General features: G+C 34.9%; 1 non-coding gene across 1 annotated transcript; it reads right to left on the bottom strand.

Annotated features, from left to right (window-relative positions):
- Positions 1-13,112: 13,112 nt before the first annotated feature.
- LOC113938757 lies at positions 13,113-13,219 on the bottom strand. Its single transcript, XR_003524966.1, has one exon. It is a non-coding gene; the product is annotated as a U6 spliceosomal RNA (small nuclear RNA).
- Positions 13,220-14,655: the final 1,436 nt, after the last annotated feature.

Genomic DNA, 14,655 nt, shown 5'->3' with positions numbered 1-14,655 from the left:
TGCAAAGAAAATAGATTATTTTTATAATTTCAAGACCTTTATCTTGTCAGATATGTAGTAGACTTAAAAATAATTTAATAAATATACTGATATAAAATATGGACAGAAATAAAAACATCTAAAAATTATATGCAGTTCTTTAAAGAACATCCAACTCATTCTACTTTTTCTGATTGAGTCTGAATTTTGACAATACTAATGTATCTAATAAAATTCTGATTTTTATTTTTTTTACTGGAAGTTCTGAAACTCAACAAAAATAATGTCTCCCAAACACAATTTCAGCATTCAAAAAATAGAAGAAATATGTCCTGCTTCTCAAGGTTCACTGATGTACCCTCTCTAAGTTCACTCATCACTAGGACTTCAATCCAATTAAGTGTTGTCCTAAATAATTTAATTGTTAGAAGCCAACGCTCCTTCAAGACATGCCAAAGAGATAGTAAAGGAATAAACCGGAAGGAGTACCACATACTCAGTTCCAAAAGCCCAGCTGTGCCCTCCTTGCCATCCTCCATCAACATTTGATCAAATAAGAACGATATTTCAGCATAGAAAATATCAGCTAATTCATGTCCCATTTTGCCCTCCAGAATCCCAACAGCTCACTAGAACCCCATTATGACCATATCCTTGAGATTGTCTGACATAAAAGCAAATTACTACCACTGTAGGAAAGAACCCGAACATAACTACTTCCAGATTTATAGTTCTGCCGCAGACCCTGTCATTTTGAACCAGTTGAATTTTCTGTCACTAAAACAGATTGATATCTTGAGGAATGTTAACCCAATGAACACAAGGAATACCAATTAAAATGTCAGATCCTTATTTCTAATCTCAAAAGGTATAGTTTCAATGTGTGACCTGATAAATTTTTTAGATAAATCAACTTCCCTGTATTTCCACCTCCCCAAATAAAATCATTTTCTCTGATATCGTGGGAATCCAGGCTTCTAAAAGAGACATAAGGTCTCAGCAGCATTATTTATAGATAAGTATTTAATGATGTATCTGAGCAACTAATTTTTCCTCAGTGAAAGAAAATTAAGAAACAGCTTCAATATAAAAAATAAAACCCCAATATGTGAGTTCAGAATAAGGCCAGAAGGAGCAGGAGGAGTATTTCTAAGGTATTTAAATATGGAGGATGTGGTTTCCTTTATGTGAATATAAGCAAGAGTTTCTCTCCACTGACTCTCACCTAGCCAGTCTGTCATCTTTGTTTCCAAAATGAAAAGTGGTTAATTTGATAAAGTCTTTAAGCAGGTAAACCAGACAGTGAGGTTTAGATCTTTCTCAAATGGTAGAAGCATTCATTATAAAGCATTCATTATAAAAACATTTTAGAAAAATTTCCTGAATTTAATACTTAAATATGGGAAGTCACTGTGATGATAAGATTTCAAGTAGGATTATTGGGCTGGTGTAGGTTAGAAACTGCCATACCAGGCCTCAGAGTTCAGTCAGGGTAGATAGAATTCCTTGGGATCCTGCAAATCACACTATGATCAGTGCTGCATACTTCTCTTAAACATAGGGCCAGTTTGGTGACCAATACCACTGGCCATAGCAACTCAGTTTAACAGTCTTCCTGGAGACTCATTCTTGCTGCCCTATCCCTAAAGAGCAGTGGAGGTGAGCAAAGGTTGACTCACTAGGTAGAAATATGGGTTTCTGAACAAAGCTTGATTACTAGAAAGTTTCAGACCAGATACCATCAGGTTCATTGGTTAATATGTATCATTATTATCCACATGGAAAATAGTGACATCATTCTAAATTGGTGAGCCAGAGGACTGGAATAATATTCTCAAAGGGACAGTCTGAAGCCTGGGGCAGGTGATTTGAAGTAGGAGAATAATGTGTTGCCATGCAGCCAGACTTAACCTATTTGTCATCACAGAGGGGAAGAGCTTCTACAAGAGCATGCCGGACCCCTTAAGCACAAGCTTCTTTCTGTTATGTTGAAGCTGAAAGATTATACAGAATGATAGTTGTCCTAGTATTTTATTAATGAATCAATCCACTTATCTAATGGCCTTAACAAACATGTTTTAAACAACCACAATTCATCACACACTCAGCTGGGTATTAGGTATACAAATAAGACTAAATAAATTCTCCACCCTGAAATAACATCATTTTTCTGAGGATATTGATATGTTATACAAAAATACTTTCCTTGTATGAAAAAATTAAAACATATCAACATTAACAGAAAATTTGAATTTATTAATATCAAATATAAAGTTTAGAGAGAAATTCCCATATGAATAATATAAAATCAAATATTAGGAAAGATGTTTAATGCATCTGGTGGGGCTAGCTGAATTATAAATTAATCCAGCCTGGGACACATGAGGTCAATGCTTCATGCAAATTTGGTGCATTGTTGAACTTGTTTCTTTCCTTTACTTTTAATGGGGTCAAGGTTTACATATCAACTTTACCTTTTAAAAAATATTTGGTGTGAATAGTAATAATAGTGACACATTTCAATACATTCTATTATTTTGCACCCATTTTATGTTATTATTTCTTATTCTATCACATTCTATTTCATTTTGTTGAATTTTGGCCATGGCACACTAAGTTGACTTAATGACCCAATAATGTGTCACAACATGCACTGCTCTAGAACTTACCTACATTTAGTAAAAGCATTTAATACAGCATTCTCCTGTCACAAGGTCATTTATACAATTCTAGAAATGCCTAGGAAGTGTGACTCATTTTACGGGAAAGTTCAAGATTGGAAAAGATCAGAATCCAAAGGATAATGGAATCCCCATTGAAGAGCTTCTCTTGTCATGCCAGCCATAAACTAAAGTGACCTAAGGATCATGAGGAGAGGTTATACTGGAGAGAACGGTGATAACCTAGAAGCAGCACTGGGTTTTATTAATAGTAGGCAGAAGCACTATTGAAAAAAAATGTCACATTATTATGAAGATATATGTAATAATTCACTCAGCAGAATTTCTACATTTTTATTACATAATATGTTTATCACTGAACATCTATGCACGTAAACTATCCCATAATTATGACCAGTTAGAACTGGACTTAATCTACTCCTAGTAGGCTATAGTCGACCTTGCTACCACTCCAGTCTATTACAAAAACATTACATTACAATATTTACTGAATTATTTTGACTTACTGTTTCTTAACATTTCATGTCCTCACCTTAACTACATGTTAACTTTTTTTAATAAGAAATTTATCTGTAATTCCTGTCCTACACTGGTGTTCACATAGTAGATTCTCAAAAAAACATTCAGTGGGTCATTGAACAACATCTGAATCATGTACTTTCACCAAAACGATAACTGATCCAAGTAATATCATGCAATTGCTAAGATGAATTTATCTTACTCTCATTCTTGTTTTCCAGAACCATAGAATCAATTAGTCACTTGACATTTTTTTATGGATATCTCAAAGTTATCCCAGATTAATTATTTACAAAATAAAACTTACTGTCTTCCTCTCTGGCTGTAGTCTTGTTCCTAATCTCAGAAAGGGGATCTGTCATTTATCCAGTTGTTCAAATCTCAAGAAACCTAGGAATTTTCCTTGTCACTTCCCCTTTTCTTACCTCTCTTAACTAATTCACCATCAAGTTCTCTGATTTAACCTCTGAAATATCTCTCAGAGTCCTGCTCTTCTCTCCATCTTCACCAATACCACTGTAGTCCAGGTCAGTCCAATTTCTTGCCTGTACTGCTGCTTTGAATATCCATCTTGGCCACTTGCCTTCACTCCAGCTCCCCTCTTATCTGTCTCTTGCTCTGTAGCCAATGTTATAAAAATACCCACCTGACCATGATTATCTCATCCTAAAACCCCTTCCATTGTTTGTGGGATAAAAGCAACAAGTTCTTAACATGTCCTATGTGGTGATTATTAAACATGGCCACAAATACTTTGATGTCCTCCCCTCAAGAGCTGGAGCCTATACTCCCTGCCCTTGAATCTGGGTGAATTTGTGATTGCTTCATCTAATAGGATACATTACAGTTGACACTATGTAACTTTCAAGACTAGATCATATAACCTTATGCAGCTTTCTTGTTGGTAGAACAGTTGCTTCTAGAGTACTAGGGTGACAAGTAAGAAATTGGACAATTCTATGACTGCTATACTAGAGAGCCCACATTTAGACAAGCATTTGACAGCCCCAGCTCAGCCATTCTCCAGCCGTACAAGTTCAGATGCTATATATGGGAACAAAGAAACTGTCTTCAAAGTGGATCCTCCAGGCCTAGCCATTTCAGCCTTCCATTCAGCTCGTCCCAGGTGTACGATAGCAGAGGAAGGCCATTCTCATTGTGCCCTCTCTGAATCACTGATACACAATATCTTAAAACATAATAAAATGGTTATTGACTTAGGCCATAAGTTATGGGGTGGTTTGTTACTTTGTAGTAGGTAACTGAAACATCTCGAAAGTCTCTGTAAGACATGCTCTTATCAAGCTATCCTGCCTCATCCAATATCACATTCCTCTTCATTCTCTCCTCTCTAGATATAAAGGCAGTCCTTCTGCCTCTTTAATTTGGAATGCTCCTTTGCACCATGGAGCCACTGAACATGTGTCTCTAAATCTTCAGAACACTCAAAAAGCACTTCCTTATAAAAACTTTCCCATATCTCTCTCACTAGGTCATATCTCAAAACTGTAGTCTTTAATAAGTCATGAACTTCCCTTTAGCTCTTGTCAAAATTATAATTTTATATTTGTGTGTATGATTTCTGGATTAATGTATATTTCCCTATTCAGCATTTATCTTCAAGAAGGAAGAGATTATGACTACTTGTGTTGAACATTGGGTACTCATTGTTCAAAATCCCCTATAACTATTATAGAGCCATATACATTAGGTACTCAGTAAAGATTTCTTTCCTGGCATATGAAGCATTAAGCAGTTTTCAGAGGAAAGTACATGTTTGCCAGTTCTAGGAGGGGAATTTGGAAAGGAAAAGAGAATAGTACATGTGTGAGTTCTTGCTCCTATTTATCACATTTACTCTGCCAGTCTCTTTGGAAAGCAAACATACTAAGGTTGAAGAATAAAGGAACACTAATGCTTATCCTTTTCGAATTCTAATTACTTTCACATTTTAAGACAATGAACTGTTTTGGATGTTCAGGGAATCAAAAAATGAAAATTATATTCATTGGATCCTTACTTGCTGCCATCTCAAGTAATCCTTTCATCAGTCCCCAAAGGGATTATCTCTATTTTACGATGAGTAAACAGACTCAGAAAAGTAGATAGCCTGCCCATTGAAGGCGATCAAGTGGCAGAGCTAAAATCTTTTAAGAGTCATTTTCTTTTTGCTCGGCTATAATGGCTCCAAATCAAGAGGCTAGCAAGGAAAGGAAGAGTGTTTTCATGTAGTTGAGAGAAACAAGTACAGGACTTTTGCCCCAGAACTACTGTGCCATTCTCATCTCCCATAGCTCTGTAACAAAGTCAGAAAAGAATTGGGGGGGGGGGGGAATGAAGTGAATAATGGTATTCACTGATTATAAAATGAACTAAATCTGATACTTCTACAGAAATACTTCCATAAGTAAATCTACTGACGTCACCATTCTGTGAACACAAATGTAGTGAAGAAAAAATGCCCTTAAATTTGAGTGTTGTGGGGCGCCTGGGTGGCTCGGTTGGGCGACTGCCTTCGGCTCAGGTCATGATCCTGGAGTCCTGGGATCGAGTCCCACATCGGGCTCCCTGCTCAGCAGGGAGTCTGCTTCTCCCTCTGACCCTCTTCCCTCTCGTGCTCTCTATCTCTCATTCTCTCTCCCAAATAAATAAATAAAATCTTTAAAAAAAAAAAAAATTGAGTGTTGTGTAATGGAAAATGTTACAACTGATACATGTACATCAGATAAGTTATTTGCAAGTTAAATTACAAGTTAACTCTAACTGAGATATCACTGAAAACAATCAAAAGAAAAACAAATCTGATAAATAAAAATCTGAAGGTAGTAGAGAACAAAAAATGAGTCTTGTCAATACTGCATAAGTGAAGCTAAATTTGGGGGAATTACTTGCTTTTATTAATGTATTTTAACCGCTAAGAGTGCCCTACAGCTAGAGCATGAGAAAGAGAAGATCTGTCTTGGGTCACTAAGACTATGCTAGATGAAAGTCTGGCAGATTCTTTGCTTTTGCCTAGAAACTGGAAACTGCCTAAGGGATGTGCCTATATCTAGTTGTTTTCTGGCTATAATTCTGAGAAGAGGATTAGAATAATGCCAAATGCACAGAGAGAGAAGCCAGGGGCAAGCCACACAATTTCTTTTGGCCACTATAGGGTCTGGATATGTTTCTCTCTCATTTTCTCTCTCTGCTGGAAGATGAGTAAACAGGAAAAGTCAGTGTGCAGAAAGACTGCATTATAAGGGAAAGAAGAATAATTCTGAAGATTAAGAGGAGTAGCTGTAAATATGATTACAGAGTATTTTAGAGAACAGTTTAATATTGTCAACAGAATGCAAGAACACATGCCCTCAGTGATATAGGAACAAAAAGTAAATTAAAAAAAATTAGGATTAAAACAAAAACAGGAAAAAAGGAAAACTAGGTATTTTTCATATATTTATTAACCATTTGCATTCCTTTTATGTTGGAACGATCAAACCAAAATACCTTTCTGTTTCCTTCTCTAGAAGTATTTTTTTTTTGTCATTGTTATTAATGATACCCATTTTTTGGTCATTAAATAACTATTTTTATATTACACTAATGTAAATTATAAAAACGAAAAATGGTAACCTATCTTAAACCTATAAATAAAGAAACCCACTGTTAATATTGGGGGTATATTTTTCAGGGCCAGAAACCTGAAATTATCTAAAAATAATGTAGAAAAAATGTCTAAAGCCTGAATTACAGGGTGCTCCGATATTCACAGATCAGGAAGATAAGAAACTAAAGAGGGCAGAAAGCAAGAAGCCAGTGAGGAAAAAAGAGAATAAAGGAGATAGATACTCAACACAAATGCCTTCACTTTTTGTCTAGTTGTATACAAATCTTAAACTGTCTAAATTGTGGTAGCTTTGTAGTAAGTTTTGCTAACAGGTAGAGTAAGCTGTCTTACCATATTTGTATTGCTCAAGACTGTTTTAGCCATTCTTGGCCTTTGCATTTCTCTATGTAAGAAATTCCTTCAGAGTTTGATATTTAGCTGAACCTATATTTTAAGTGGTAGAAGTAAGCACATTCTATCACACCTCAAATGTTGCTACATCCTTAGCCATTCGGTCTTGTTTGTAGCCCCCCCGTTTCCTCTTCCTTTGCACACTGGTCTGAATGTCAGCTAGCCAGCACAATTATTCCTTTAGAGAATCAAAGATACCAATTATCAGATCAACTAAAGGTGTCATATTTCTTCATAAGTACTTTAATAACCTTATATCTGCTAAATAAAAAAGAAGGTCAGCCAAAACATTTAAATATAACTCTGTTGCCCATAGTAAAGAACTGGAACTGAACAGACATTATTAATCATGTCTCTAAAGGCATAATTAATTGCTTAATTTAACAGCCCCCATTAATTATCAGACCATAAGCATAGCTGAAATTACAGCCTAAGTTTGAATCTCCATAGACAACTTTGCCTTCATCTTATTTCAAGACTCCTAAATTACTAACTTGAGACTTTCTTGATTGGAATATGGGCAAAATCAAAAGTTAGATTAAAAAATTTCTAAGATGTAGCATGGTAACAGTTTCAAGGCAATATGTGAAAGAATATTTTTTAACTTTTTTGAGATAATTGTTTATTCACATGCAGTTGTAGGAAATACTACAGATTCTGTGTACTCTTTATGCAGTTTCTCACAGTGGTAACATCGCAAAATTTTAGTACAAAGTCACAATCAGGGTATTGATATAATACAGTCAAGATTATGTTACCACTAGGATATCTGGTATTACCTTTTGGTAATGACAGTTCTCTACCTTCCATACCCACTCACCCAGTCTGAACCTGTAGCAGTCATTAATATGTTTTCTCTATTTCTGTATAGTCGTTTTTATATTTTTCTCATTTCAAGAATGTTATATAGGTGAAATTATACAGTACATATTTACATACATATATATGTTTATGTAACATGTATGTTTACATATATATACATATACACATATAATAAATACAGTATATAACCTTTAGAGTCGCTTTTTTTTACATGGCATAATTGCCTACAGATTCATACAAGCTATTGCGTCTTTGTCCATTTTCTAATTGGATTGTTTTTGCTTGTTTATTTTACTGTTGAGTTTTGAGAGTTCTTTACACATTTTAGATACAAGTTCTTGTTGAACGTGTGGTTTGCAAATACTGTCATCCAATCTGTAGCTTGTCAATTCATCCTCTTCATAGGATCTTTCACAGAACAAACATTTTTAATTTTGATGAGGTCTACAGTGTCTTTTTAACTGAGGAACATGACAAGATTCTGTTTCTTGGAGATTTCCTGCAGTATGATGTTTATCAGGTTCCATAAGGCTCAAGAGTATAAGCATGTTGCTGTCATTTCTAGTAAACCAAATCTCTAAGCTGAAGGGCATGTAGTGGTGCCCATGGTTTATCCTCGAGAAAAGTTGCCTGCACTTGTTAATTATAAACTTGAACATGATGAATTAATCCTTTACATTATTTGGTTGTCTCAGCCAAGTTATGAATGGGAGATAAGATTCCAACATGTGTGGTGCAACCAATGATCAGCTTTTCCATTTTCCCTTGCATACTGCCATGATCTAGGTAATACACTTGAGTGTGACAAAACTGGAGTTTGTCTCTAAGATTATGCCAAAAAAACAAGAGCACTTCTTAGATCCTTGTGAAAGTGCTATCTGTATACAATGTTGAATTCCCACTATGCATATAAATAGATATTGTGAGTCTAGGTGCATGGGTATGCCAAAGATTGCTGGTTAGGACTGGCAACTTAATTTGTTGGGCCCAGTGCAAATGAAGATATGGGGCTCCTTATTCAAAAATAAAAAATTCAAGATAATGACAGCAGTTGGAAACCAAGCTCAAGGCACTTCTCAGCACAAGGATTTGTGCCAGTGCACAGGCTGCATGCTCATGAAGCTGTACCCTAATGCTAAACATATATCCTCTACTGTAAAATAAACATTTGCCTCAGGGATTGACAATAGGATGATATTAGGGTTGGCACTACAGGGAAGTAAATTCTTGTACAGATCGGTAACCTCACCCATTTGCCTATTTGACAGACAGAAGTAACATTTTTAGAGATAACACAGAGGATAGTAAGTCCTTTCTGGAGGTATAAAGACAGCGAGTATGGGAGTAGTTTTCAGAAAAGCATAGCCAGTTCATTTGAGACTTTCAAAATTTTGTGTATACATCCCACATGTGGGCGGGCCATCTTTGCCTCAGAGACTATGTGGGACAGACCTAAGGTCTAACATACCAGCAGAGGCAGTATCAGAAAGTGGGTAATCAATCTGTGTCATCAAATGGCTGGGGATTCTTCTGGGATTTCCAGAAAGAAACACATTTACAGGGACCTCATATAGATAACAAATTTACAGGGACCTCATATAGATAACAAATCTCCCACCATTCTGACTACTTGAGTGGCTTAAGGAAACAAGATGTGATAAAGGAGTTTGAAGAGTGATTGAAATTGCTTCTGCTAAAACAGTATAATTACCTCAAGGAAGAGGTGACAGAATGGTGGTAGGATTAGTGATTGAATTATTGCTTGTTTGTCCACTAGGAAAGGGATCCTTTGTCCCTTTAATTGTACAGATATTTTCCCTTTAGAAGATAGTGGTAATTGTCAATACAGAGGATATACTATTTCTTTGGATGACCCTCATTTAGGAAAAAGGCATTATCCTGTTTGCTTTTTCCATGTGATTGAGCAAATGCTGGGCAATTAGTTTTCCACGAGTCATTTTCCTTACAATATTGCCAAACGTTCTTACCTATTTTTCAATAACTTTTATTTCATGAGTTATCTAATTGTTTAATTTAGAGAACCGTTAGTTTTACCTGGAGTTTTCCCTTTCTTTGATCAGTTCTATCCTCGATGTTCTGTTAATTCCTGCCACTTACTTGAAGAAGCAGAAGGCCAGGTGATGTTCTGTTTTTTAATGATTCCATTTATTGAAAGTTTTTGAGCATTTGTACAAAAATTGGGGAGGACAGTGGGAATGTCTTTTCTCTCTTCTAGACCTGAATATTCCTTACAAATTTGAGATAGACCAGAGAGTCCCCAAAATCAGGAACAGATTCTGTTTGTAAATTTAGATTTTGGACCAATTATTACTAGCAGTTAAGACCTTCCAATCAGAGCAAGGGAGTCTTATCTTATTTTAATTCACATATATATATTTTTTTCAGCTAATGCTAGACCAGATTGGACTAAATCTTCTTTAGGTATGTTTAGTTGGTTTTGTCTATCCAAGTTTTAGCCCTATGGGCTGACTTAATTTGGTTCTGCCTTATGCCTTTGAGATAAGAGTAGTTATAATGGAAATCAGCAGAAGCAGCCATCTTGGAAATGTACAGCCTCAAGTTGCAAAGCTTGCAATCCTGCTGGAAATGCTGTAGTTGGATCTTAATAGATGAGCATGAGATAGGAGATATGGGACAGCCCTTCTAAATAGCATATGGATGGATTCTTTTAAATCTTGACTTGAAAATCTCCAATTTTGTTCAAAGAGCCAAAAAACATGAGTAAGTTAAAGCTAAATTTGATATTGAATTTGATGATTCTCATGTTAGCTACCATGGTATAAAATCCATGTTTTACTAACATCACTTCTTGCATATGTTTTTTTGAAATTAAGGTAATAATAATAGTTGTGATCATAATTTGTAGAAGTAAGCATTTCAGAGTCTTCAGGTAAATATAATTCCAAGAGTGACTTGACATGTATGGGTCCATTAGAGAGATAACAATAATGTTAACAAATATATAGTATGAAATCATGATACCCTGGGGTGCCTGGGTGGCTCACTTGGTTAAATGTCTGACTCTTGATTTCAGCTTGGGTCATGATTTCAGGGTCCTGGGATCGAGCCCCCATCAGGGTCCATGCTCAGTGCAGAGTCTGCTCGAGTTCTCTCTCTCTCTCTCACATAAAAAAAATAAATCTTTTTTAAAAAGTCATTTTACCCCAGTCTCTTAGAAACAAATTCAAAGTCATATTTGTGAATAGTAGAAGTATATTTGTTATCCTGAAAGAAAAGCTGGACAAATGCTTTATGGAAAAAAAGAATAAATCTTTATAAATAAACTGAAAAATACTAGATTTTCAGCTGTGGAAAGATACGCTGTTATACATGTAAACTATCTGCACACAGATCTATAGAATCAATACAATTATATAAAAATATGAAATGATTTTTCATGGGACTTAATAATATGATTTGTAAATAAATATTGAAATTCAAAGGGCCAAGAATAACTATGATATCCTGAAGAACAAAGACTGAGACATGCCCTGCCAAACATGATGACATACAACACTATGATAAACTATAATAATTAAGGCAGAGGAAGAGATAAATAGACCAATAAAACAGAATGTAGTGCCAAAGCACACTTATGGTAAGTGAGAATGGTGTTATACAGATACATCATGGTTCTAGGATAACTCATTATCCATAAAAAACAAACAAACAAAAAAACCAAACACTTTCAGTTCCACATTTGCTTTAAATGTGTAAAGCAAAACTTTAAAACTTTTGTCTGGAAATATTATAGGAGAATATTATGACTGGAATAATGATGAAAGGTTATTCTTCTACCCAATAAAATAAAGGTAAGTGGAGATACTCTGACCCAAATAGAGGACATCCCAGATTTGGTTTTAATACTTGCCTGCAAATTTTACAAATGGTATAAAAGAGGAGCATAGTTGCTTTCTGAGCTTCTGAGCTTCATGATAAGAGAAGCAGAGATTTTTATATAGCTCTAATACTCCTGTTCCCAAGTATGTTTTGATTTTGGAAACTTCACCAAGTCCCTGTTTTACTAATGCAGATGAAGATGAAGATTTCCTAATGGAGGAATATTTAACTACACATTCTAATCTTGTCAAAAGACCTCTTTAAATAGTCTTTATAAGAATAGTAGCTAAAAATATGTCCAAACCCTGGTGTATGTCAAGACTGAGGGATATCGGAGTAGAAACAATGGTAAACACCAGTGATTTGGTGGCACTTTGAATTTTGGTCTTTTCCCCTGATCTGCCTGATCCTATTCACTTTTCAGAGTCCTCAAATAGCTGCTTCCTACATTCTGTTTAGATTTTATAGTTGCATTTAATGGAAGAGAGAGGATGGAGTGTGCTTACTCTATGCTACCTGTAATGAGGTGTATATTTTAAAAGATTTTATTTATTTATTTGAGAGAGGGAGAGTGAGAGGGAGAAGCAGACTCCCCGCTTAGAGAGCTTGATGCAGGGTTTGATCCCAGGACCCTGAGATCATGACCTGAGCTGAAGGCAGACGCTCAACTGACTAAGCTACCCAGGCGCCCCAGAGGTGTATTTTTTTTAGAGATTTGATAATTGGAATTTTGTTTCATTGGTTTATGGAGCATAGAAAAGAAATTAATTTTTGTTTATTTAACTTATATCCAGCACCTTGCTAACCTCTTTATTCATTTTAATATTTATAAAACATTTGGGGTTTTTCTCTGTAAACAGTCATATTATCTACAACAATTACAGTTTAATTTCATCCTTTCCTTGTTTTCTTTAATCCATTTTTTAAATTATGTTCAGTTAGCCACTGTATAGTACATCATTAGTTTTTGATGTAGTGTTCAGTAATTCATTAGTTGCATATAACACCCAGTGCTCATCACAACACATGCCCTCCTTAACACCCATCACCTGGCTTCTGCCTTCATCTGTATAACCCTCAGTTGTTTCCCGGAGTCCATAATCTCTCATGGTTTGTCTCCCTCTCTGATTTCTCCACTTTCAGTTTTCCCTCCCTTCCCCTATGGTCCTCCATGCTATTGCTTATGTTCCACGTATGAGTGAAACCATATGATAATTGTCTTTCTAGGCTTGACTTATTTCACTTAGCATAAAAATATGGAACGCTTCATGAATTTGCATGTCATCCTTGTGCAGGGGCCATGTTAATCTTCTCTGTATCATTCCAATTTTAGTATATGTGCTGCTGAAGCAGGCACTAATTTCATCCTTTCCTATCTTTATATCTCCTTTTATTTTCCTTTTTTCTTATTTTACTGCATAATGAAGGACTTTAGAATAATATTGAAACAGTGATATTGGACATCACTGTCATATTTGATTTGAAAATGAATGCCTATAATATTTTACCACTAAGTGTAATATTTGCTATATTTTTTATTCTTGATTTGTTAAAGGTTCGTTGTTGAATGGGTTTTGAAATTTTCTCAAATGAGTGTTCTGTATCAGTTGAGACCATCACTTGTTTTTTCTACATTCAGTTAACATAGTTAAATAGTGAATTCAATAATAGGTTTCTAATATCAAACCAACCTAGAATTCCTAAAATATAAACATTTTGACATGATTTATTATATTTTCATATATTTTGCTTGGATTCATGCAGTATTTTGTTTAGGATTTTTTTTTTAATCTAGGTCATTGAATAGGTTGGTCTGTAATTTTATTTTATAATTCTTATCTGTTTTTTATTTTACAATTATCTTAGTATATAAAAAAAGAAGATAGCAGGAGGGGAAGAATGAAGGGGAGTAAATCGGAGGGGGAGACGAACCATGAGAGACAATGGACTCTGAAAAACAAACTGAGGGTTCTAGAGGGGAGGGAGGTGGGAGGATGGGTTAGGTGATGGATATTAAAGAGGGCACGTTCTGCATGGAGCACTGGGTGTTATATGCAAACAACGAATCATGGAACACTACAAAAACTAACGATGTAATGTATGGTGATTAACATAACAATAAAAAATAAGCAAGAAAAAAAATGAACTGAAGAGTGTTCTTCAGTGTCTGTTATTTAGACACTTCTGAGTGAGACTGAAATCATCTCTTACTCTCATATTGTATGGTACTTACCTATAAAACCACCTGGGTCTAGAGTTTTCTTTGTGGGAAGGATTAACTGATTCATTTTTTAATGTTCTAGTATTATTCAAGTTTTCTGTTTATCCTAGAGTCAATATGTAAGGATATTTTCTAGGTGCTTCTAGGAAGTTTTCAATTATAAGAGCATGAAGTCATCTATATTATCTTTATAATTTCTAGTGCATCTATAATATATTTCTTTTCAGTTCCTAAAATATTTTGGGGTGTTTTATCATTTTCTTGATTCATTCTAATTGGAGGTTTGTTTATTTTATTACTATTTAAAAAAACCCCAACCATTGGCTATTTTAATCCTCCTGATTATGTATTTTTCTACTTTTTACCTTTTTGCCCTTATCTTTATTACCTTAAGTATACTTTTAAGTCAGTTACTCTTTTTTCAACGTCTTAACTCTGACACTTCATTAAATTTGATCCTTCAAATTTTTCTTATATAGTATTTAAAAATACTTATTAATACTTTTATGTATCTTTCTCTGTAAGTACTGTTTCAGTTACATACCATGAGTTTCAATATATTACTTTCATTA

Source organism: Zalophus californianus, chromosome 8 (genome assembly GCF_009762305.2).
Source record: "Zalophus californianus isolate mZalCal1 chromosome 8, mZalCal1.pri.v2, whole genome shotgun sequence".
Classification (NCBI taxonomy): Eukaryota; Metazoa; Chordata; class Mammalia; order Carnivora; family Otariidae; genus Zalophus; species Zalophus californianus.
This window is presented reverse-complemented; position numbering and strand designations above follow the sequence as displayed.